At 40.5% G+C, this 25,597-nt stretch overlaps 1 protein-coding gene across 10 annotated transcripts in view; it reads right to left on the bottom strand.

Annotated features, from left to right (window-relative positions):
• SIPA1L1 (signal induced proliferation associated 1 like 1) overlaps window positions 1-25,597 on the bottom strand; it is a 380,227-nt gene that overhangs the window by 186,858 nt on the left and 167,772 nt on the right. For all 10 annotated transcript variants that reach the window (XM_047795415.1, XM_047795405.1, XM_047795408.1 and 7 more), the window contains one exon: window positions 15,260-15,321. The gene's annotated coding sequence lies outside the window, so the exon portion shown is untranslated. The remainder of the gene's footprint in view (window positions 1-15,259; window positions 15,322-25,597) is intronic.

Here is a 25,597-nt window from a genome sequence, read left to right as displayed (position 1 = left end):
CCTACCCCACCCCACCCCCTTTTTTGTTTTTCCCACACTGGAAACAAGAGAGGATGAGAGATCTGAGAGGGGGTGGGAAGATCCCTGCAGGAGAGAGAAAAGAGCACTGAAGGACGTTCACAGGCAAAAATTTTAAAAAAGCCTGAGGAGATGAAGGAGGAGGAGAGGAGGGATGCCAGGACTAGAAGATGCACATCTGGAGAAGGGGAGAGGACCACAGGAACAGCCTTCATCAAGCATGGCACTAATAAGCACAGCAGACAGAGGGAAGGAAGGCACTGGGGCGCTGGGAACAGGCTTACTCTCCAGCACGAGGATTCATGGGCTTGCCATAAAGCTGTCTGTAACTCCTTCCTAACTTTTAACCCAACAGTCAGTCAATTCCTCTGTGCCATCCAATGGAAAACGTATTTCCACTGGATACTGTGTGGCTGCTATAACACTTGCCTAAAATAAGGAGAGGGTATCTGGCGAAAGGCTGGAATCTCTCTTTTGAATGATGCCTGCATTGTGTCAACATGGATTACCTTTTGGAGAAAGAAGTATGCAAGAGCCCATCTGTTTCCTGCTCTTTAAATGATTTGTTTTGTTATTTTCAACGAATAACTATGCATGGGGGCCTTTATTTACTTATCCTTAAAATGTACGTCACAGACTAATAAACATTAAGAGTCCCTGGATTAGCCAGACATTCCAACTATGGAACATGTTCTCTAGGTTAAGTGACTCACCAACAGGTGGGACTTAACATTCAACAAATGGCGCAATAAAGGAACCAATTCACCTCAGATGGAGGAGTAAATTATCCTCACTGGAGGGAGAGGTGAGAAATTGTCTTCCACGCGGCACGAACAAGTTCCGCTTGCTGTGGGAACTACCAGCTTTCTTTTCTTTTCTCCATACATCGGAGTACTCTTTTTGAACACAACCGGAGATTTTACTCTGACTTGAAACTCTTTAAAATGCCTAAATAACTCTTGAGGTTAAAGAGCATCTCTCTTTTTAAGGAGCACTATCCTAACAAAAGTTAAAATGTTTTCCTCGGGGTAAATAAAGAGTTTCCACTGTGACCCACGCCTTCTTTTTCTTATTCAACAAAGATATCACTTCCAAGATAAGTGATAGCCCAACTGTTTCTTGTCTGCTCTCACGTGATACTTTCCAAAATCCAAAATTCCAGAAAGCACATTCTAGGAATCAACTTTATCCCAGTCTTTCATGGACCTGAACTTCAACATGCATTAGAACGGAAAGAACAGACAGGGTGAACGGAGAAATGTCGCTCTGACCAGGCAGACTCAGAACACAAGCACCAGTCAGCCCCTCTCTTCCCCTGCGTAGAGCAAGCTGCTGACAGCGAGCAATGAGTGTTCTGAAACAAGTCCAGGAGGCTTGTCAAGGTGAGCTCCTGGCCGGCGACAAGGAACGTCACATCTCCATGACCCGGTCCTTTTAGAGCTCCCCATTAGAGTCAACGCCAGTTAACTATGAAATGCAAGAAAGCATTTCTGATGAGGAGCTGCTGCCAATGCAGAAGCTATTTTAGGCCGCCTTCCAAACACTACCTGGCATCGCCCCACAGAGGAGGTACCCCCTTGGATACTACCTGCAGGAGAAGCAGCATCTTTCACCCACAGGGGGCTGGGGTGGAATAACAGTACCTCTTTCTGCTGACTCCAGGAGACAAGCAGGAAATGTCTCTCCAACCCTTAATTCTCCCTGACGTTATTTCTCTGTAGTCTAGGCCACACACCTCTCTCACATCCATGGGCGTAAATCGAAAAGCCCAAGGGCAAGGAGTTAAATCTCTCTCTCTCTCTCTCTCTCTCACACACTCACACACACACACAGGCTGTATTCTATATGAAAGCTCAACAAAGGCTACAAGTCCTTCTGTCAGGAAAACAGTCCCCCCAGTGAAAAGGCAGTGAGCCTGAGACCTGAAATGGAAATTCTAAGAACCACTTATTTTTCATGAGGCCAGGAACTTCATGGTCACTGCCCATAGAAACTTACTGCTGTACATAAAGGTCAATGACTCCTCTCTTTGTAAATACTAGGAAATACCAACAAATGGCTTGTATGAAATATATGCTACATTTGTTCAATGTGCAAAGCTTTTTCTTTTGCGAAAGGTCCAAGCAGGTAAAAGCTGGCCTAATCAAGAAATAACTATTCCCTGGAAACAGGAATGTCAAAAGCAGCTGATTTTCAGATGGAGGTCATAAGCTGAACAGAGAATATTTATAGTCAGCCACTCAAGCAGAGAGTAACTGCAGCAATACCCTCTCCCATTTATGACACTTCACAGTTTACTAGAGAGCATTTTTATATTCATTATCTCCTTTGGGAAAATGGGCCAGGTCTACTCAGAACTGTAAAAAGTATCCTGGCACCAAACAGTAAGTGGCCCTCTGCCCTTGGAGACTCAAAATAAATGTGTCTTTTCTTGGGCTGCAAAACAGTGAGAAATAGTAACAAAAGCAAAAATATACCAATGGGACCTAATCAAACTGACAAGCTTTTACACAGCAAAGTAAACCATAAAAAAAAAAAAACCAAAAAACCAAAAAAACCAACCCCCCCCCAAAAAAAAAATCCCCAAAAGACAACCTATGGAATGGGAGAAAATAGTTTCAAACATGCAAATGACAACAGCTTAACCTCTAAAATATACAAACAACTTATACAACTCAACAGCAAAAAAACCAACAACCCAATTGAAAAATGGGCAAAAGATATGATTAGACATTTCTCCAAAGAAGATATATAGGCAGCCAACAAGCACATGAAAAAATGCTCGACATCACTAATTATTAGAGAAATGCAAATCAAAACTACTACGAGGTACCACCACATACCTGTCAGAATGACCATCATTAACAAGTCAACAAATAACAAATGCTGGAGCGGGTGTGGAGAAAAGGGAACCCTCCTACACTGTTGGTGGGAATGTAAATTGGTACAACCTCTATGGAAAACAGTATGGAGATACCTCAGAAAACTAAATACTGAACTACCATATGACCCAGCAATCCCACTCTTGGGCATATATCCAGACAAAACTTTCCTTGAAAAAGATACATGCACCTGAATATTCACTGCAACACTATTCACAAGAGCCAAGACATGGAAAAATCTGAATGTCCATCAACAGATGAACAGATTAAGAAAATGTAGTATATATACACAGTGGAATACTACTCAGCCATAAAAAAGAACAAAGTAATGCCATTTGCAGCAACATGGATGGAACTAGAGACTCTCATACTAAGTGAAGTCAGAAAGACAAATACCATATGATCATATGATATCACTTATATCCGGAATCTAATACATGGCACAAATGAACTTTTCCACAGACAAGAAACTCATGGACTTGGAGAAGAGACATGTGGTTGCCAAGAGAGAGTGGGAGGGAGTGGGATGCACTGGGAGTCTGGGGTTAATAAATGCAAACTACTACATTTGGAGTGGATAAGCAGTGAGACCCTGCTGAACAGCACTGGGAAATATATCTAGTCACTTATGATGGGAAAAGAATGTGTGTGTGTGTGTGTATATAGATATGTGTGTGTCTGTGTGTGTGTATATATATATGACTGGTTACTTTGCTGTACAGTAGAAATTGACAGAACACTGTAAATCAACTATAATGGAAAAAATAAAAATCATTTAAAAAATTAAAAAAATAAAATATGGCACAGATAAACTTATCTACAGAACAGAAACAGACTCACAGACATGGACAGCTGTGGTTGCCGAGGGGGAGGGAGTGGGAAAGACTGGGAGTTTGGGGTTAACAGATGCAAACTGTTACATTTAGAGTGGATAGACAATGAGGTCCTGCTGTATAGCACAGGGAACTATGTCCAGTCACTTGTGATGGAGCATGATAAAAGATACCCTGAGAAAGAGAATGTGTATAGACATATGACTGGGTCACTTTGCTGTTCAGCAAAAACTGATAGAACCACGTAAATCAACTACAATAAAACAATTAAAAAAAATAAACGGTGCTGCAGGAGTTCTCATTGTGGCTCAGCGGGTTTAGAACCCTACTAGTATCCATGAGGATGCAGGTTCAATCCCCAGCCTTGCTCAGTGGGTTAAGGATTTGGTGTTGCTGTGAGCTGTGATGTAGGTCACAAATGAGGCTCGGATCTGGCATTACTGTGGCTGTAGTTAGGCAGGCAGCTACAGCTCCAATTAGACCCCTAACCTGGGAACCTCCATATACCACAGATGAGGCCCTAAAATGCCAAAAAAAAAAAAAAAAAAGAAGAAGAAGAAGAAAGAGAGCAAGAGGATCGAGAGAGAGGGAGATGATAGGGAGGGAGGGAGGGAGGAAGAAAGGAAGGGAGGGAAGGAAGAAGCAAGGAAGGAAGGAAACTATGTTGCAGACCAGACTTGAAAGGAACATCCCATGACTGCAGTTAATGGCCGGCTATAAGCAATAAACACAACCAAAAAAGGGGTAGTCTGGAAAAGAGAGACAGTAACTACTTATTAAGAAACCAGATGTTTTTTCTTTCTTTTATTTTTTTGGTTGTTCTTCAAGCATTGAACTATGTAAGGATGAGTCTGGTTTGCCCTTCTGCGTCCAGAAAACCAGAAAACAAACTCCAAAAAGCAACATGACCCCGCTCTACCTTAGAACATTGGGGAAAAAAAATGAACTTGACAATGAAATGTATTTATTTTTTCTTTTTAAGGCTGTACCTGTAGCATTCGGAAGTTCCCAGGCTGGGGTGGAATTGGAGCTGCAGCTGCAGGCCTATACCACAGCCACAGCAATGCCAGATCTGAGCCCTATCTGTGAGCTATGCTGCAGCTTGCGGCAAAGCGGGATCCTTAAGCCACTGAGTGGGGTCAGGGATCAAACCTGCATTCTCATGGATGCTATGTCAGGTTCTTAACCCATTGAGCCACAATGGGAACTCCAGACAATGAAATTTAGAGACCTAGTAATAAAGACAGATCTGCTGTACAACCTAGAGAAGGCAGAAGAGAAAGGCTCGAGTCCAGATCCCATCCTGCCAGACATGACAGACGAACTGCCTTCCTTGGCAAGGAACCAGGTGAAAGGACCAGCCCTCAGGCTGGGATTCCCAGCTGTGGTTTCAGACCACCCCTAGGGGACTCCAGGAACCTCAAAGAATACAGCACAATTTCAGGACAAAATTTCAATCCCATCAGTTTACAAAGGACTGCTGTACTACAAAGATTAAATGGAGGGATGGCTGGTAATCACCCCTCTGGGAACCAGACAACAGTATATCCTTTTGCTTTGAAACTTGAAGAGAAAGTAACTTCTCACACTTCATACTCCTCTAGAGAAGAAGATATCCTACTGAATAACATTAGGGAAGAAGTGGGGTTTTCTTGGCCACGCCTTCAGCATGTGGAACTTCCCAGGCCAGGGATCAAACTGGCCACAGCAGAGACAATGACAGCACCCCCTTTAACCACCAGGCCACCAAGGAATTTCCATCCCAAACCCTCAGCCCATCCCTCCTCCCCCCAACCTGTCTCCTCTGGAAACCACGTTTCTGAGGATTTTTAAAAAGATATTCAATTTATTTCATAGCCTCCTCCCAGAATTAATGAAGGAGGAATCCATCTGGGAGGAAAGAGAATGGCTATCTTCAGAAAAGAGTGAGTCTGTTTTTTTCCTGCAGTTAACATGTCAGCAAGTCAGTCAAACTTTCTTTTAACTGAGCATCTACTATGAAAAACAAAACAAAACAAAACATGGACAAGCTAGTTACTGCTTAAGCTGCCCCCTCAGACTCTGCTCAGAAAATAAATGGCTGGTGTGATGCAGGCCAACAAAGAAGCAGTTAAAGAAGTGATGGCAGCGTCAGTGCTTCTCTGCAGTGGCTTACTTCTTAGACTACAAATTCCTCACCTGAGCTCTTTTCTATCTAATTTTCTTCCCACATCAGGCTCACCACTTCATTCTTTCCCAGAACTTGACTTTATTCCCATCCTCCACTCAGAACGAAGTTAAACTCCCCCCTCACTCCCCTGAAGGTCTCTCATATCAAAAACATAAGGGAATGGGGAAAGAGAGATAAAAAGATAACCCTCTTTGATGAAATGAGAATAGGACTGGGAGATCAATTATAAATGACTTATACAAATCCTTTTCCAAAGACTTCATTGGCATCTTATCTGAAATAAGCAAACAAAAACCTATTGAGCCATCTTTGTGGCGGTAGAGGAAACCTAACAGACTCAGGAACCCACTGATAGAGTGTGTTATAACTTATAGCAGATGAGCAAATAGGGAGAGTTCTTTATTTACAGCTTTGGCATTGGGTCTGACAATAGTTAACTGAGTTAAATCTGACAAGTGCTATGCAGGAAAACCCAGTGATACATAAGCAGAACACTGTGACTAAAAGGACAACAGTTCAGCATTATTAAACACGATCATGCAAAATCTAATTATCAGAGTTCCTGTTGTGACTCAGCAGGTTAAGAACCTGACACAGTGTCTGTGTCTGTGAGGATGCAAGTTCAATCCCTGGCCTGGCTCAGGGGGTTAAGGACCTGGCGTTGCCATAGCTGTGACAGCTGCAGCTCCAATGTGACCCCTAGCCTGGGAACGTCTATGTGCCGCAGGTGCAGCCCTAAAAAGAAAAAAAAAAAACTAAATGTCCCATGAAGCCACCCATAAGTAAAACAGGCAGGAAAGACAGGATTACTATTTATTAATGATAATATTTTGAAAACAAGTTAAAATTTGCTTTCTTAACCATTTAAAAGAAAAGATTGTAATTTCATGCTTTAAACTAAAAACACATTATAACATCAATGAATCAAAAGTTTGAGCATTCTCCAACAATACAAAGTGATAAACTAAAACTCTGAGACATTTGACTAACATGAATTCAAGTCAGTCTCCGCGTGGGAGGGATTGCCATGGCAAAAGTGAAGTCCGGCAAGCTGCTGCTATGTAAGCAAAGAAGCTTCAAAGACAGTGCTGTGTTCTTACTAACAGTAACAGCTGCTAAAACACATTCTTTAAAATATCCTCATTTTCTTCCAGGGGTGGAGTTTCCCCAAGGAATTCCAGGCTAATATCTAAATAGACACAGAGCCAAAACCAAGTGCCACCACAAAACGCAGACTTCCTTTACAGCAACTTTTACGTACTTTCCTTGGAAGAAAGGACAAAGCTCTCATCGTTTGCTCTGTTCACACCACAAAGGCTTCAGGACAAGAAGCTCTGGGGGTCATTACTGGCCAAAGGGCTGAGAACACTTCAGTTAGGGACAGACACTTAAAAGAAGCCCACTGGAGGCCAAGAGGGCTGTGGCATACATACCAAGTTATTTTGAGCCTCAGAGAAACAGGCCAGCAAACCAATCCTCAGAAACTATCAAACCACCACCAAAGGCAAATACTTTCAGATCCAGGGGGATGTCTGCTGCTTCTTTGTGGCGTGACGACTTTAAAACCAGACAATAATCCAACTTATTGTAAACTGAAGCATGAAGCAGGATAATAGAGATCTGAGTCAGTGCAGAGTTTGTGCGATGGTGCATTGCTGAAGTTACAGGATGGGGAGAGGGCAGAGAGAAGGGGCACGTCAGGCAGAATGAGGCAGGGGACAGATGTAGCATATTAACAACACATCCAGGAGGGATCCCGAAGCCAATTACCCTTGAAGAATTACTGCAGCAAGCCTTTGGTCATTTGCCTTTTCTCTCCTATCTTTCAGGGCAGCAGAGACATTTCTTTTAAAAAATAGGGTATTCGTCTCCACTTCCTATACAGCAACCTTAACTTCACAGGACTCCTTCACTTAAAACCAAACCGAAACAAAAACAACAAAACCCCCACAGGCCTATTTTTTTGTGCCCTACACACAAAAAAATCTCTCCTTAAAATCACTGGAAACCAAGCTTAACCCGAATAGCCTGGTTAAAAGCAGAGCCTAGCTTTTCTTTAAAAAGGTTCTCTTTATCCTATGACGAAATGTCAGCAATCTACTCGTAAATACCTGCAGTTCAGATGGCATTGTGTTTCACACACACCATACACAAGTATTTAAGAATGTGTGGGTATCACCACCCAGGTGAGTTCTTCATTAACAACTGATGTGGTGGAATCCAAAATACAACACCAATCAACATATATACAAAACAAAAACAGGCCCACAGATACAGAGAACAGATTTGTGTGTGTGGCAGAGTGGGGAAGGGAGGGAAGGATTGGGAGTTTGGGATTAGCAGAGGCAAACGTTATACAAAGGATGGACAGATAACAAAGGCCTACTATAGAGAGCACAGAGAACTATGTTTGATATCCTGTGATAAACTGTAATGGAAAAGACTATGAAAAATATATATTCTTTTTTACATATTCTACATATATTCATGTATAACTGAGTCATTTTTCTGTATGGCAAAACCACACTGTAAATCAATGATACCTCAATGAAATTTTTTAAAACATTCAGAAATTACATACACACACAAAAAAATGGTGTGCCCCCCCCCCTGGTTTTTTCCTTTTTATGGCTGCATCTGTGGCATACAGAAGTTCCCAGGCTAGGGGTTGAACTGGAGCTGCAGCTACTGGCCTACACCACAGCTACGCCAACGCTGGATCCAAGCCGCATCTTCGACCCACACTGTAGCTTGTGGCAACGCCGGATTCCTAAGTCACTCAGCGAGGCCAGGGATTGAATCCACATCCTCATGGACACTATGTCAGATTCTTTACCAGCTGAGCCACAGTGAGAACTTCTCTCCCCCTTTCTTTTTTTCTTTCTTTTTTCTTTTTCTTTCCTTTTCTTTCTTTCTTTCTTTTTTTTTTTTTTGTCTTTCTGCCTTTTTCTTGAGCCGCTCCCACGGCATATGGAGGTTCCCAGGCTAGGGGTCAAATCGGAGCCATAGCCACTGGCCTACGTCAGAGCCACAGCAACGCGGGATCCAAGCCGCGTCTGCGACCTACACCACAGCTCATGGCAACGCCGGATCCTTAACCCAATGAGCAAAGCCAGGGATCAAACCCTGGTCCTCATGGTTCCTAATCGGATTTGTTAACCACTGCGCCACAACGGGAACTCCTCCCCCCCCTTGCTTAATGGTGTGCTGTGTTCAGTGAGAACACATTACTAGCCCATGTTAATCATAGTTACTTTTGAGTGGCAAAATTACAATTTTCATTTTCACTTTTGTTTATCATTATTTTCCACATTTCCTAGGTATGCATTATTTTTGGCAAAGTTAGTTGTTGTTCAACGAGATTTTCCTGAGTTTGAACAATTACAACTGAATGGATGTTATTCCAAACGATCAGCAAAGTGTAGTAAAAGAACAGAATTTTAGCCACAATGAATGCTGGACTTTGGCTTGAATCTTAATAACCAACAAGCTCTACACATCTGCTGAGTGGGTGGATATACACTGATGCCTCCATCTTTAAAAGGAGGCCACTAGGCAGTCATCAAATGGGAATAACATCAAATTTTCAGGATGGGGTCAAATATTCAGACAGACATAGAGACAGCTGGTCTGTCTTCACACAGTGTTTAGCAGAGCTTTCCAGAGTACAGAGGGGACACCCAACCCTACAGATCAGACTAATTCTATTTAAGTGATTTGAGAAGAAAATGTGAAAGAGAGACAGGCAGAGAGAATAAGAAGCTTTCATCTGGGATTAGCATTCATTTAGAAAATTGAGATTTCGGTTCCACCAAGTTAGACAGCATCTGTGACTGAGGGGATACAATATAATCAAGCCTCAAACTTCAGATATTTTCACACTCATTAAGAACTTTGGAATTCCTGACTGAGGTCTAATCACTGTACCCACTGACAAGACATGCCCACTGCCATAGAAGAAATAATCCACACAAGGTAATCTAGAAGCCATAAAGTGCTGTTAAATTTCCACTAGGGGTAAACCTTTCACGCCCCTCTGTTTGGGTGTTGGCTAATGACCCAATTATTTACACAATATGCAAACCAAGGGCCATAAGGTTGGGCGATTTGTATTTGGAACGGAAGCATGGTCTCTTGGCTCCTAATTGCAAAAAGAGATTAAGTGAAAGGTTAATTGGGTTCCAAACAAGTCCTTATGACAAAGAGGATGGCAGTTCTTAGCGAACCCTCTATAAAGACAGCCTAAGTCGCTGATAGGAAGGTCCTGATGACTTATATTAGGGAAAAGAGCTTAACTAACCATGTAAGAAGGAATCTCACCAAGGGCACTCACTGACATGAACTACTTTCCCAATCAGTTTCATAGAAACGCACTCTAAAACCTGTTAACTCAGCCGATGTGCTAACAATAATTTTATAATTTGAACGTCAGATTTTCTAAAATGAACATGACAGTGTCTAACAAACAGCGGCACCCCATAAAAAGACAACCCAACTCACATGCTTATGCACAGACGCCCACAGACATAAAACAGTAGTCATGCCTGCAAAACACAAAATTACACAGCAAGCTATGGCTTTTTTCTACTTCCTATCAAAAGATGAATTCCTCTGAGAGGCCCACTCACAGATTTTCCAATATGAAAACAAAGATTTTCCACATATTAAAAAGTCAACGCAGATCACAAGTGGAAAATCTAGCCCTTTGGCTACTGATTACGTAAATCTGGTTGTCTTTTTCTCTTTAGTGCAGAACAATGAGATAACAAGTGTTGGATAAGATCCCTAATGCACCACCAGAGAAAATCAATAAGGGAAAAAAAAAAAAAAAACCTAATGAAAAGGCTTACTTTCTAAGAAAGTCTTCATTTTATTTTCTCCCTAAATGATTTCTAAATGTCCTCCATTTTAGAATGACCATGATTATTTTAACGTTTTGCACTAAAATAATGACTTTAACCCAGTTCATTGCCAGGTAACAGACAGGTCTAATAAGTCTGCTAACCTGTCCTTTTGGGAAGGAGAAGGAAAGGCTATCAAATTCTACTCTACATATGGAAATACTGATGAGTTGTTCAAGGCAGAAGACACAAAACAGACACAATATAAACATCTAGGATTTCCTCCTACCTCCACTGTGCTGTGGGAGTTAGGCAGAGGCTCCAGGGGGCAAGACAGCCCCTGGATTTTCCTTCTAGAAAGACATAGGAGGGAGCACAAACTGGAGCTGGAAGACCAGCAGCAGTTACCACCATCTTCACAAAGGGAAGGATAGAAAGCGCGGAGGAATGTTCTAAAGCAGACCCGCAAAACCAGAATTGCTTACAAAGGTCGGAAATTCCCTTGCTTTTTATTCTATCTAGGGAAGAAACCTGGTTTCACAAATGTAGCCCTACTCTCCAGAATACGTTCAAACTCAAAGAACAAGTCTCCCTTTCGAATTCCCTCCATCGGAATAAAGAGTAGACAATATTCAGTAGCATTCTGGATAATTTGTGCCAATTTAAATGATTCACATATTGCTGCCCCAGAGTAAGCGGTCTAGGGCCAGTGCTTTCAAGTCAAGAAGGGTGCGGAAAGCAAGACCTAATTACAGCTCTGAGTCACTGTCTAGAAGTTCCCTCAGCCCAGGGGAGCATCCCCCACAAAGGCACCATTTCATTTTGAGGCATAAAAACAAGCCAAGTCTACAGATCCTTTTTACATAAGAAATAAATGAGAAGACAAGAAACAAAAATAAGAGTTCACGGAATCGATTTTTCAAAGAAAAATGTCAATAGGGGTTTTCCCTTAAAAACCAACTAAAGTTTTTAAAACAAGAAAATGGATATAAAATAGATTACAGGATTATAACTTAAATATCTTAGACATTTCTTGTCTATATTTGGCCTCATGTACAAATGGCATTCCGTTCTCGAATGCTGGTCATCTCCCCATGAAGAGATTTACTAGCTCTTTTCATAAGGGCCTCATTGACTGGGTTTTTGCATTTGATGGCTATATAGTCTTCTAGCACTGGTAACGTTTTAATTTATGATCCTGGGCCCACAGTGAAAGAAAAAAGCTAAAGAGAGTTACATTTAAGTAAAATTAATAGAAGAATCCATTTTTTTTTAACACAAAAAGGCATGTACAAAACACAAAAACCTAAAATTCAATTTTTACAAACATGTTAATGTTTCTCCTTCTGTAGTAGGGATACAATCTAAATGAATTAAGGGTATAAAAACAATCTCAAGTTTACTTTTTTTTCATGTGTTAAACATTTAAGTAAAAAATAACATCCTGAAAAAAAAAATGGAAAGCCTCTTCTGTCATAAATCTTTCCCTGACATTTTATCAGTAATTATGCTCCCAAGTTGAAAGGATTAATGATCTGAGTAGAAACGGCTATTCAGTCCTGTGGAAGCAACGTTCTAAACAAGAACAAGGGGTAATGGGAATTCTCCAAGGGCAAAGAATGGGTTTTTTGAAGACAGAAGTCAAATGACTTAAGACACGTTTCAGACAAGGATGCTACAAAGTCATCTCCAAGACTCAGCTGGGGCACAAAGGGAAATAATGAAATACTAGTTTCAAAGTACGATGCTTCATAATCTATTCAAAGGAGTGGATGTCTCATCCACAACTGATGTCACCAGCACAGGGTGCAAGCTGACAAATTTAGAAAGAAGTCAATTTTATCAGTATGATGGCTAATTGTCAGAGTGAAAAAAAAAATGCAGAGATTCACCCAAGTTTGCTAAAAGCATGCATTCTGACCACAGGATGAAGAGAGCTATTTAAATGAAAAAATAACCAATACACTCTGAAAAGCTCACAGATGACATGGTAGGCACTGAGCATGCTAAAGCTTTCAGAAGTGACGGTCTGAGTACAGACAGTGACCTCATTAAGCAGCGGAGCAAGCACCAGAGTCCAGAAGATAAGCGTGATGATTAAACTCATTGGCAGTTTAAAATCCAACACATTTTTTTTTTGGCCACATCCATGGCATGTGGAAACTTGGGCAAGGGATCAAACAAGGACAACACTGGGTCCTTAACCCACTGGGCCACCAGGGAACTCCTAAAATCTAATATTTTATTTAATACAGATAACCAAGATACCTAGTAACAGATCTTCTGACAAATGTCTAAGAACACATTTACAGCCTCCTTCTATAAGCCTGAATTTCTTCTCAACTCCTTCGTGATTTTAAACAACAAATATACATAGTGCCTGCATTTACCTAAAGTGACAAAACATATAAAAATCATAATACACATATGTGGTAAACCATAAACAAATACATAGGAAGAATAAATAAAGACCAAAACTAGGATTGTGGATCTTCAGAGGTAGAGAAAGGGAGGATGACTGTAGGTTCTTTTGTGTGTGTTTTTTTGTTTTGTTTTGTTTTGCTTCTTAGGGCTCCTCCTGTGGCATATGGAAGTTCTCAGGTTAGGGGTTGAATTGGAGCTGCAGGTGCCAGCCTACACCACAGCAATGCAGCTACTCAAGATGTGAGCTGCATCTTCGACCTATACCCCAGCTCACGGAAACACCAGATCCTTAACCCACTGAGTGAGGTCCGGGATCAAACCCGCATCCTCACGGACACCAGTCAGGTTCGTAACCCATGGAGCCACAATGGGAACCCCTGACTGTGGGTTTTTAACTGTTCCACAAACTTGGTAAATATTCTGTGTCTACAATGTTGTGGGAGAGTACATATGAATATCATTTCTTATACAGTTTTTTTATTTGAATATTCACAGTAATTTTTTAAGACCAAAAGAAAATAAGGAATTAGAAGTTTGAGTATAGACTGTTCTAAGAAAACCCCAGGGACAGCTCCACACTGTCCAATATACACCTATACCAGGGGATGGTTTTTAGGCCAGCAATCCAAGACCCTTTGCAGCATTCATGGCCCAAATGGGTTGATTAAAAAGGCAAAACCTCTGGGAAAGGAAAGGGAGAATCAGGAAGCAATGGATTTCACTGTCCTGTCTCTGAACACAAAATCTACCTGGGAGTCGCTCAGAATGGAGAGGGTGCCAGTCAACACCAACACACCCTGCCAGTTTAATTTAACAGTATTATTCTGCTTTCCCTTGCAATTACTCCCACAGTCCCTGGGGAGAAACTAATGGACTACTAAAAATGAAATGGAGATTAAGGAAATCACTTAGGATGTTTTGGCTCCCAACTTAACTGGCTTAAACCAAAAGGAAATGCTCCTGGCTCTAACGCTTGGACTTCTGGAGGAGGAGTCGGCTTCACGGCTGATTTCTCTGCCCTCCATCCTGTGTGACTTCTGGCTCAGCCTGGAGTCACATCAGACCTCACACCAGCATCTAACGACATCCAGAAGAAGGGAAAGAGAGGCAGACTCTTCGGGTAGCTCTGTGTTAAATAGGAAAAGACTCCTGCCAGAAGTTCTTGGCAAGCCTACTTTGGAGCCTGGCTGTTAGAGCAGGACACCTCAGGGCCATTCTCGAAACAAGCTCTCCAGCCAGTTAATGCCCAACACTGGCCGCTGCCTCCTCCACAATGAGTTAAACTTGGACACAGCAGTGATGGGGTTGCCCCTAATCAGGACCCATCCTGGTGCTGTGGTCAGTTCCTAACCCCATAACTTGGGGGTAAAACAGAGTGCATAATATGGATCCAACCCTAATGTCTACTCACTAGCATTTACAGGGAAGAGCCTGAGCCATTCTGTGTTATTGGAAGACTAAATAAATCAAAATCATGATATCTTTGTACATATATAAAGCTAAAGACACAAAAATCAGATGACGTAGATGTGGCTCAGATCTGGTGTTGCTCTTGCTATGGCTGTGGTGTAGGCTGGCAGCTGCTGCTCCAATTCAACTCCTGGCCAGGGAACTTCCATATGCCACAGGTGCAGCAGGAAAAAGAAAAAAAAAAAGAACTTTGTTTCAGAAAGAGCCTCAGGGTCATAAAGAAACTTGTGGTTGCCAAGTGGGAGGGGCTGAGTGAGGAATGGATTGGGAGTTTGGGATTAGCAGACACAAACGATTATATATGGGATGGATAAACAACAAAGTCCTACTGTACAGCATAGGGAACTATATTCAATAGCCTGTGATAAACCGTAATGAAAAAGAATATGAAAAATGAATATATATATATATATACACACACACACACACACACACAACTGAATTATCTTGCTATATAGCAGAAATTAATACAATGGAAATAAACTACATTTCAATAAAATACATTTTAAAAAATAAGTAAATAGAACCTTTGTTTTTATATTTCCACTGCTCCAGTGAGAAACTTAAAGACACAAAGTCAACACTTTATGGAAGTTATAGAAAGTATGGCACAGTACTTACTATATTCTTGTGCCATAGCTACAGAAATTTAGGCAACAGCATCCGCATTAACAACGCATAACCTGAAAAAAAGAGAAAAACAGTTAAGTACATAGGAAGTTTCATTAAAACTAATTGCACAACTTTGACAAAAGTCTTTTCTTCTGAAAGAAGTAAACCAGCCTTTTTAAAGTAAGCAACTGCACTTAAAATCAGAAACTAGAGGGAGCTACTACTATCATGACTGGGAGTTCCCGTCATGGCTCAGCAGTAACAAACCCAAGTAGTATCCATGAGGACAGGGGTTCAATCCCTGGCCTTGTTCAGTGGGTTACGGATCCGTCATTGCCATGAGCTGTGGTGTAGATCGCAGATACGGCTCAGATCTGGCGTTACTGTGGCTGTGGCATAGGCCAGTGGCTACAGCTCTGATTCGACCCCTAGCCTGGGAACTTTCATATGCCGCAGGTGCAGTCCTAAAAAGACAAAAAAAAAAAGAAAGAAAAAAAAATTAGAAAAAATATCTGTAGTATTAAAATTCCTCTAAATAGTTCAAAATTCACCAAAGTGCTAATTTATGATGCATTTGTCTTATTATACATTGTGTTACACTTGAATAAAAAAAAGTGATTCTAATTTTTAAAATAAATACATACAGACCAGTAATCTAAATGAATGCTTTCCCATAGCTCTCACCCTGAATATCTGCTCTGATGCAGCAGCAAGCCCTGTACCCTCACCACGCAGTCTTGAAGAAACACCCCTGTCAACCCCTTTGTTTAGTGTGATGTTTGCATTACCACTAAACCTCTGTTTTGAGTCATAGGTAGAACTTTGGAGAATGAGCTATAGTGAGAACACACAGGAGTGGCAGAAAGAGAATGCAATACAGAAGGCCAGAGGGAAGTAACAGATGGTGGGTGAAGAGACTGATGGAAACAAGCCCCTACATTTGAACATAATGTGCTGAATAATCTATGCAGGATGGAAAGTAAAGTAAGCAGCTTAAAAACGCAACTTGCAAGGTTACTGAACTTGTCTTTTGGACAAAAATAATGACATTTTAAAAGCTGACTAGAGCTCTTAAAAGACTGTTGAAGGGATTTTGTTTCCAGTACAACATTTTTTTCTAATCTAACAGGGCAAACGGGCAGGAAGTTTCAGCTTTTCAAGTAAAGAGGCAAATCCGACAGATAAGAATCTTGACTTTCTGGGTTTGCATATTGTAAACAGTTTCTATACCTTGATTTCAACTCATCCCTCTCTACTGTGTCTGAAAATTTAGTTAGATAATTGTAACTTCCAGGGTCATAGGAAGCCATTAAATTCCCAAGGCTGTGCCCAAGTATGTAAGGAGAGGCACAGAATACAAAAATGCGACAATAAGATCATGGGCATCACATTTTACAGCTTCACATTCTATTAGTAGGGGCTTTTATCATGAATGAAATAAAGAGAGAAGGAGTAAAGACAAAGCAAGTGAAAAGAACAGAAATCCATTCACTATACTGTATTCAGTGCATAACTGATATATGCAAGAAGCTGAACCAGATGCTAGACATGCAAGGACAAAGTTTCTGTCTTTAAGAAACTCACAGTTATAAAGAAGATGGAAAGCCTATGCATCAACAATTTAAATCACATGTCACAAAAGTTACATAACATTCACAAGGGCTATAAAGCTAGGAGGAGAATTATTACAGGTAGGAGGAATGAAATGCAAATGGAGAGAGGAGGGTGAGGAAAAGAAGTCTCTACATAGCAGGTGAGAGCTGAAATGGGCTTTGAGTGATTAAAGATGGGCAAGGTAAGAAGAGAAACAGAGCATCATTCCAGAGAGAGGGAGAGAAAATGCAAAGGCGTGAAGGGAGACATGACTGAGCCAGTCATGCCTGAGAAATAGCAAGAAATCTGAGGCAGCCAGAATATGGCATACAAGGACCAGCTTAGACTGAGCCGGTGGAGGGACTTATCAATTCCACTAACTTCAAATTTTATCTTATAGGCATTATGGAGCCATTAGGGTGGGACCTGGGGGAATGAGAATGGAATACAAAGACTAGAGGGGGAGTGACATCTCCAGATACATCTTTTCACATAGTTTTGACATTTATAAACATGGTAATATTTCACAAAATAAAAAGGTAAATAACCAAAATCAAACGGTATGTGCAAGTACCTCAAAATGAAACATAGTTAACAAGTGAGTTGCATCACAGAGGTGTAAGTAACCACACTTAAGGGAGGACAGAAGAAAAGAACGAACCTAAGCACTTTGGAAATCAGTATCTTGACTATATACTCTGAAACGAAAGACAAAACAAAGAAGGAAAGGGAAAAGGCCAGAATGACTTATATGGTGTTAGACTGGAATCAGAGATATTCAAGCTTTTAATATACATTTCAATAGGTAATAGATGTTGACAAGAGGTAGCTCTGTGCATACACGTATATTTCCTAGCGCTGTCCTCCGAGAGAGACCAAAAGTGATGATACCGCTGTGGTAACGACCATAAATAGCACCCAAACATTGGCTTCTAAATACCATCTTTCAATAAGAGGAGCCAGGAATACTCAGAGAAATGTCTTTCTGTGAAGTTGGGTCTAGAACATCCTGTGGTACAACAAAGTAAGGAGGGGCTCCAAAGAGATAGGAATTTATCAAAAGCACTCTGGAACTAACCTGAAAGAGCCGAATTTGGGACAATCTGAGCAGTACAATTAAAAAGTATATTAATATAGAAAAATGGCAATTTGACAAAAAAGCACAGATTAAAGAAGACAAAGGAAATATAATAATTAAATGCAACACTGGATCCTAGATTGGACCACAGTCCAGATATAAACATTACTGGGATAGGTAATAAAATACAAATAAGGTCTGTGGCTCGGTTAACATTACTGTATCAATGTTAATGTCCCGATTTTGACTAAGTGTACCACAGTTATACAGAATATTAGCATCTGGGGAAGGGGGGTGAAAGACATGCAGAAACTGACCTATTTTGTTAAAAATGTTTTCCCTTTTAAGAAAATTTATTGGCGTATAGTTGACTTACAATGCTCTGTTAGTTGCAGGTGTACAGCAAAGTGAATCAATTAAACATATAAACATATCCATTCTTTTTCAGATTCTTTCCCCACAAAGGTTCTTACAGAGTACTGAGTCGATCTCCCTGTGCTACACAGTAGGTCCTTGTTACTTATCTACTTTATATATAGTCGCATGTATATATTAATCCCAACTGAAACTGACCTATTTTTACCACTCCATTTTTAAGTTTAAAATTATTTCAAAATAAAAAATAAAGAAGAAAAAGAAAGGAAACAAGAGATGAGAGATTGTGCGTTATGATTTTCTTAACCTAAAACCTGGCTTCAGGCCTTCTCTCTGTATCCAATATTAAAGCTGAGAGTTGATATTAAAAAAAAAAAAAAAGTTCTTATTGGAGTTCCCACTGGGGCACAGTGGACTAAGAATCTGTTGTTGCCACAGCTGTGGCTCAGATTCAATCCCTGCCCCAAGAAACTTCCATATGCCACAGGTGTAGCCAAAAAAAAAAAAAGGCGGGGGGGGGGGCTTACATATACATGAATGTGTAAATGAGAAGCTTGAAAGTAACGAACAAATAGAATATTGCATATAACCATCCAGACGTGAAAAAAGAACTCAATGGAATTTTAGAATTAAAAACATGATAGCAAAAAGGTTTTAAAAAATCATTAGGTGAATAAATTACATTTGGACACAGATGAATAGTGATCAGGAACAGAAGACAAATCTATAAATAGTATCCAGAATGCTTTCCAAATAGCTAGAGATGCAACCATGAAAGTGACATTAAGAGACACAGACGGTATAGTGACTAGGCTTAACGTCACCTGGAGGAATGAATACGAGAAAAAGATAACGGAGACTCAATAGTGTAAAAGATACCAATCCTTGAATCCAGAAAGGCCAACACACAGTAAGCAGGGACAAAGCAATACTTAGGGACATCAGAGTAAAACTGCAGAGCACAAAATAAAACGCAGTCTTAAGGGCAGCAAAGAGAAAAGAGAATCACCTACAAGTGAATATCAATTAAGGTGACTGTTGATTTCCCAACAGCATCAGTGGAGGCCAGAAGAGGAATATAACTATCAACCTGGAAATCTATAAAGATAATTCCTTCTAGAAAAATTAGTAATTAATAAGTATTTCTTAGGGGGACACTTTGAAGCCATATAAATATACTGCTCCTCATCAAGTTTTCAATTAATCAATCCATTCATTCTCACATTTATATTATTCATTCATGTATTCAGTGAGTTATATTATTATTATGATTTCTTATAATCCATTATTACCTTTATTTGTTTTAAAACCAAACTGTCCCAGATGTGGCCAGTGGAAACTCCTTCAAGATGGCTGCTAGGTCATTTTGACATGATCTCATCATCGCTCTTTGAGCATTTCCTTACTTTCTAAAACGAGATGTTTCAGTCTCCTTTCATACTTGGCAGGATCAAGATGGCAGAGTAGGAAAGATCTGGAGCTTACCTCCTCCCATGGACACATCGAAGCTACAACTACATAGAGAACAACCTTCTCTGAGAATAACCTGAAGACCAGCAGAAAAGCTCATCTACAACTAAGGAAATGAAGAAAAAACTACACTGAGATAGGCAGGAGGGGCAGAGACACAGTCTGGTCAGAACCCATACCTCCAGTGTGACAACCCACAAGCAAGAGGGGATATCACCAATGTGGAAGCCCTCCGCAAAGCACAGAGGGTTCAGGCCCCACATCAGGCACCCCAGCCCAGGGGACCTGTACCAGTAAGATGAGCCCCCATAATGTCTGGCTTGGAAAACCAGCAGGGTTACTTCAGGAGAGCTGGAAGGCTGTGAGAAACGAAGATTTTTAAAGGGTTCCTACACAAACTCACATGCTCGAAGTCCCAGTACAGACAGCAGTTTGAAAAGCATTTGGCCATACAAGGAGATTCAATGACAAATGTGACTGCAAGTGCCGAAGGGGCAGAGATTTTTTGGAATTTCCTCTGAGAACAAAGTACTAGCTGGTGCCATTAAAAAACAAAAAAAGTTTACCCTCCCTCTACCAAGCTGGTCTGGCACGTGCCACTTCTGACATCTGCCACGTATCTGGCTAGGACCACTCACCTGGCCCCAATATTCCTCTGTGGACCCACTCCAGCCAGCACTGTCCCAAAGTGGATGAAAACAACAACCACAAAAACTTCAGGCCAATATCTTTGATGAATAAAGATGCAAAAATGCTCAACAAAATATTAGCAAACTGAATTCAACACTACATTAAATGGACCACACTCCATGATCACAAACATCTAGTTACAAAATAAATCAATCATGGGGATGTAATGTATAGAACAGAGAATATAGTCAACACAACTGTAGTAACTTTTTTCTTCCTTCTTAGGGCCGCACTTGAGGCATATGGAAGCTCTCGGGCTAGGGGTCAAATCGGAGTTGCAGCTGGCAGCCTACCCCACAGACACAGCAATACTAGATCAAGCTACATCTGTGACCTATACCAGAGCTCACAGCAATGCTGGATCTTTTAACACACTGAGCAGGGCCAGGGCTCGAATCCACATCCTCATGGATACTAACTGGGTTCTTAACCTGCTGAGCTTCAATGGGAACTCCTGTAATAACTTTAAATGGTGACAGATGGTAACCACACTTATTGTGATCATCTCTAAATACACTTAAATGTGGGATCACTATGTTGTACACCTAAAACAATAATATAACTGTATGTTAATTATATTTCAATCTTAAAAAACGAAAAGACTTCAAGATCCAGGTATCAGATGTGTCCACCGCTACTGAGGACGACTCCCAGACACTCTCAGCAACAGAGCAAGAGAATACAGTCAGCCCTCCATATCCACGGATGCCACATCCACAGATTCAATCCAACATGGATGGAAAATACTGAGGCTAAAAATTCTAGAAAGTTCCAAAAACCAAAATGTGAGTTTGCACCAGTTACTAGTTACACAGCATTTATGTGTTATTTGCAAATAATTACACAGCATTTACACTGATTAGGTATTACAAGTAATCTAGAGACAATTATTGAGTATAAGAGAGGATGTGCAAAGGCTATAAGCAAATACGGTGCCATTTTACATAAGCGACTTGAGCATCCTTGGATTTTGTATCTGCAGGGATTCAATCCCCCACAGATACCAAGGGACAATTGCATATATGCATATGAACTTACACATACATACACACATGCACATGTACACACATTTTACATCTACATCCACAGCATTTTTCAAGGAACTCAACAAAGTGAATATATATAAGGTCTACATTACACGTCAAAGGCCCAAGAAGAATCAAGACGCTCCATAAGAAGAAGACAGTACTAAGGGACTTGCCCAGCCACCTCTCAACTGCAACACAGATTAATGCAGAAAGGCTGAATTCTTTAACAGTGGTACTTGCCTGTATGTTTACCCATATGGGGGAAAAATAAATTGAATCCCTGGCTGAATTCTTTAACAGTGGTACTTGCCTGTATGTTTACCCATATGGGGGAAAAATAAATTGAATCCCTATTCTAGTTTCTATATACAATTCATTTCCAATTTAACAGAAGACTTGAATGTAGAAGGCAAGATTATAAAACTTTTAGTAGATACTAAAAGCAGATTTTATCACCTCAGAAAAGGTTAACAACATAAAAAAGAAAAAACATAAAAGAAAAATTTGTTCTGCATTAAAATAAAGAACTTCTGTTCATTAAAAGAGACCATAAAGAAAATAAAAGGATAAACCACAAATGAGAAAATATATAACCATGGAGTTCCCGTCGTGGCTCAGTAGTTCATGAACCTGACTAGCATCCATGAGGACCAGGGTTCAATCCCTGCCCTCATTCAGCAGGTTAAGGATCCGGCATTGTCGGGAGCTATGGTGTAGGTTGCAGACACGGCTTGGATCCCACGTTGCTGTGGCTTGGTGTAGGCTGGTGGCTATGGCTCCAATTTGACCTCTTAGCCTGGGAGCCTCCATATACCTCAGGTGTGGCCCTGAAAAAAAAAGAAAAGAAAAAAAAAAGAAAATATATAACCAGCGAAATGTAAGTATCTTATAAATATGTAACAAAGACAGATAATCCAGGGAGTTCCCATCGTGGTGCAGTGGTTAACGAATCCGACTAGGAACCATGAGGTTTCAGGTTCGATCCCTGGCCTTGCTCTGTGGGTTAAGGATCTGGCGTTGCCGTGAGCTATGGTGTAGGTTGCAGACGCGGCTCAGATCCCGCATTGCTGTGGCTCTGGCGTAGACTGGCAGCTACAGCTCCGATTAGACCCCTAGCCTGGGAACCTCCATTTGCTGTGGAAGCGGCCCAAGAAATGGCAAAAAGACAAAAGAAAAAAAAAAAAAAGACACACAGATAATCCAAAAGAAAAATGGACAAAAATTATAAAAGGCAAGGAAATACAAAAGCTCCTTAAATACACAACATGATACTTTGAATTTCTTTAGCAATTACAGGAATACAAATAGAAAGCACCCTTACACACCTATCAGCTTGACTAAATTTAAAAAGTCAGTCAATGTCAAGTGTGTGGCAATGATGAGAAGCAATGGAAATGTCCAGACTCCAGTGGGAATCATACAATGGAACAATGACTTTGAAAACAGTCAAGCATGGGCACACCCTAGCAGCCAGCAATTCCATTCCTGAATTTATGGTCACCAGGAGAACTGTCACCCAGAGACAAATAAAAATATTCACAACCACAGAAAACTGCAAACAACCCAAATTCCACAGCAGAATAAACAGAGACACAATATTTGGCTTTGTTTGCAGCAATGTGAATGAACTGATCCTAAATGCATCAGTGTGGAAAAATTCAAGGGGATAATATCCCCAAGTCCTCGTTCAGAAAAAAGTTAGTGATCAATGAAGTTTTTAAAAATTAGATTACAAGGTCACCGAAGGCTGGGTCAATATCCCTTAATAGCCATTAACAGCTTCCCATAGTATTGTGCTCATCAGAATTGCTGAATGTTTCCAAGATACAGACAATTAGGTCCTCCAAGAGATAACAGCATAATTTCCTAAAGCTTTGAACACAACATTGAGCCCATGGCAAACACCAGATTAAACAAAACAAAACCACAGAACCTGTTCCGTTAGTTAAAGAAGAGGGTACTTAAATTCCCAAAGTCTATTGAAAACACCTACGAAGACACCATCTACATTACAGTTTTTCAATTTTTAAAAAAGTATTTAAAGAAAAGACCTTAAGAAATGTTATTTTAGGAGTTCCCGTCGTGGCGCAGTGGTTAACGAATCCGACTAGGAACCATGAGGTTGTGGGTTCGATCCCTGCCCTTGCTCAGTGGGTTAACGATCCAGCGTTGCCGTGAGCTGTGGTGTAGGTTGCAGACGTGGCTCGGCTCCCATGTTGCTGTGGCTCTGGCGTAGGCCAGTGGCTACAGCTCTGATTAGACCCCTAGCCTGGGAACCTCCATATGCCGCGGGAGCGGCCCAAGAAATGGCAAAAAAGACAAAAAAAAAAAGAAATGTTATTTTATTAGTCAGCTATGAACAGGTAAGACTGCTTCCAAGAACGTATATACCAATTAGACTATCAGTCCATTTATTTTTATATATATATATATATATATATATATATATATATATGAACAGTATAATTTTCTACCAAAAAAACCCAACTTTTCAAATCGATATAACAGGGTTAAAAACAAAATAAAACACTCATATGTCCATAGTGCTCCCAATTATATCCACGATTGCCCTGAGATCAGTTAGCTCAGGTCATTTGTTAAACTTGACCTGGCCGAGGTCAGAGTGAAGTGTGTTCTGGAGCCTCCACCAGCAAAGCAACAGGATTCACACCTCATAAACTAACCCATTTTAACGACTTGGAAAAATCATAAGCAATGTATTTCAATTTGTATCAAAGACACAATCTATTTTTTTTCTTTGACTTTAAATGTTATATAATAGCACTCAGAATTCAGAATATTATGGTCCATATCTTATATGGGAGGGTGTATGTACACAATCCTTAAAACAGACGGTAAATTAGAGAATCATCAAGTGACAGCTCTAGCTGATTCAGCTCTAATTCATTTTGTGTGCTTTCTAACAAGTCGATTTTAAAAAGAGCAATTCTGAAGCACACAGAAAAGATTTCTATTTTAAGCAAAGGTGACATCTTTACTTATGTAAGAAGCAATTACAGAGATTAGTAGAAGATATGAACTGCAATGGAATACACGTGAGATGTATTAGGGGAAACCATTAGTTTTCATTCTCAGGGGTATATATTAAGTGTATTGGTCTAACAATCACCAAATTTATTAAGCCATAATTTTGCGATACAAATTTTCTTTATTTCCTCCAGAGCACACTGGATAATCAGAAGGCAATGTTTGCTTTCCTCTCTACAGTGGCAACTGAGCATTTGGCCTGAATTCTAAATAACCAGGTTCTTTATGAAATTCCTGAAATTCAGCCAATATACAGATCTTTTCACTAAAAATAAGCACAAAGGAAACAGGCTCAAAGCATAACTATCATATTTAACTACTCAAAATGAGGGAGAACAGCCTTCTCAGACAAGTTGGATAAACATGCACAGACCTCAACACCGCTAGACATGTCCCACTGTCACGAAAACCAGAACTGCTGCTGAGAACCTGAAGCGTGAATATGCAATTGGATGTTTGATGACATCAGCATCGATGGCTTAAAATCTACTGCCCCTGGAGGAAAACCACCCTGGGACTTAGAAAAACAAGTCACAGTGATCCTTAGAACTAGAGAGTGTGAACAATATTCTAGATAACCTATGCCATAGTTTACCCTTACTCAGAAGGCAAGGAATCCACACATCTTATGAGTTAGTCTGCCATCCCTCCTATGGCTGGCCCTTTCCCAGGGCTCCTATAAATTGGAGCCCACAGGCACAGGTGGAAAGAGACTTTAAAAAAATCTGTAATAAACAACTGAAGGAATTTATAGAACGGGCTATTCCAAAACACGCCAACTTGGCAAATTGACTATTTAGAGCTAAAGGCCCTTAAAAACAACAGGTGTAATAAGAAAGGCACCCTGACCTCCCCTTTCCTTCCTAAAAGATAAAAGCTCTTGTGTGAAAGTTGCCCTCCTCACACGTGGAGGAAAAGAATATTTTGACCACCAGTAACACAGAGTCAGGCTGAAAAGAATCTCTAGAAACAAACCTTTTTAAAATAACCCTCTTATCTTCCTTTAGCCTCGCCCTCTACTTTAGTTATCTTTCCACAATCACTACTCTTCGTTCAACCTGATAT

Source organism: Phacochoerus africanus, chromosome 9 (genome assembly GCF_016906955.1).
Source record: "Phacochoerus africanus isolate WHEZ1 chromosome 9, ROS_Pafr_v1, whole genome shotgun sequence".
Classification (NCBI taxonomy): Eukaryota; Metazoa; Chordata; class Mammalia; order Artiodactyla; family Suidae; genus Phacochoerus; species Phacochoerus africanus.
The sequence above is the reverse complement of the archived record's forward strand: the minus strand, read 5'-3'. Positions and strand labels throughout refer to the sequence as shown.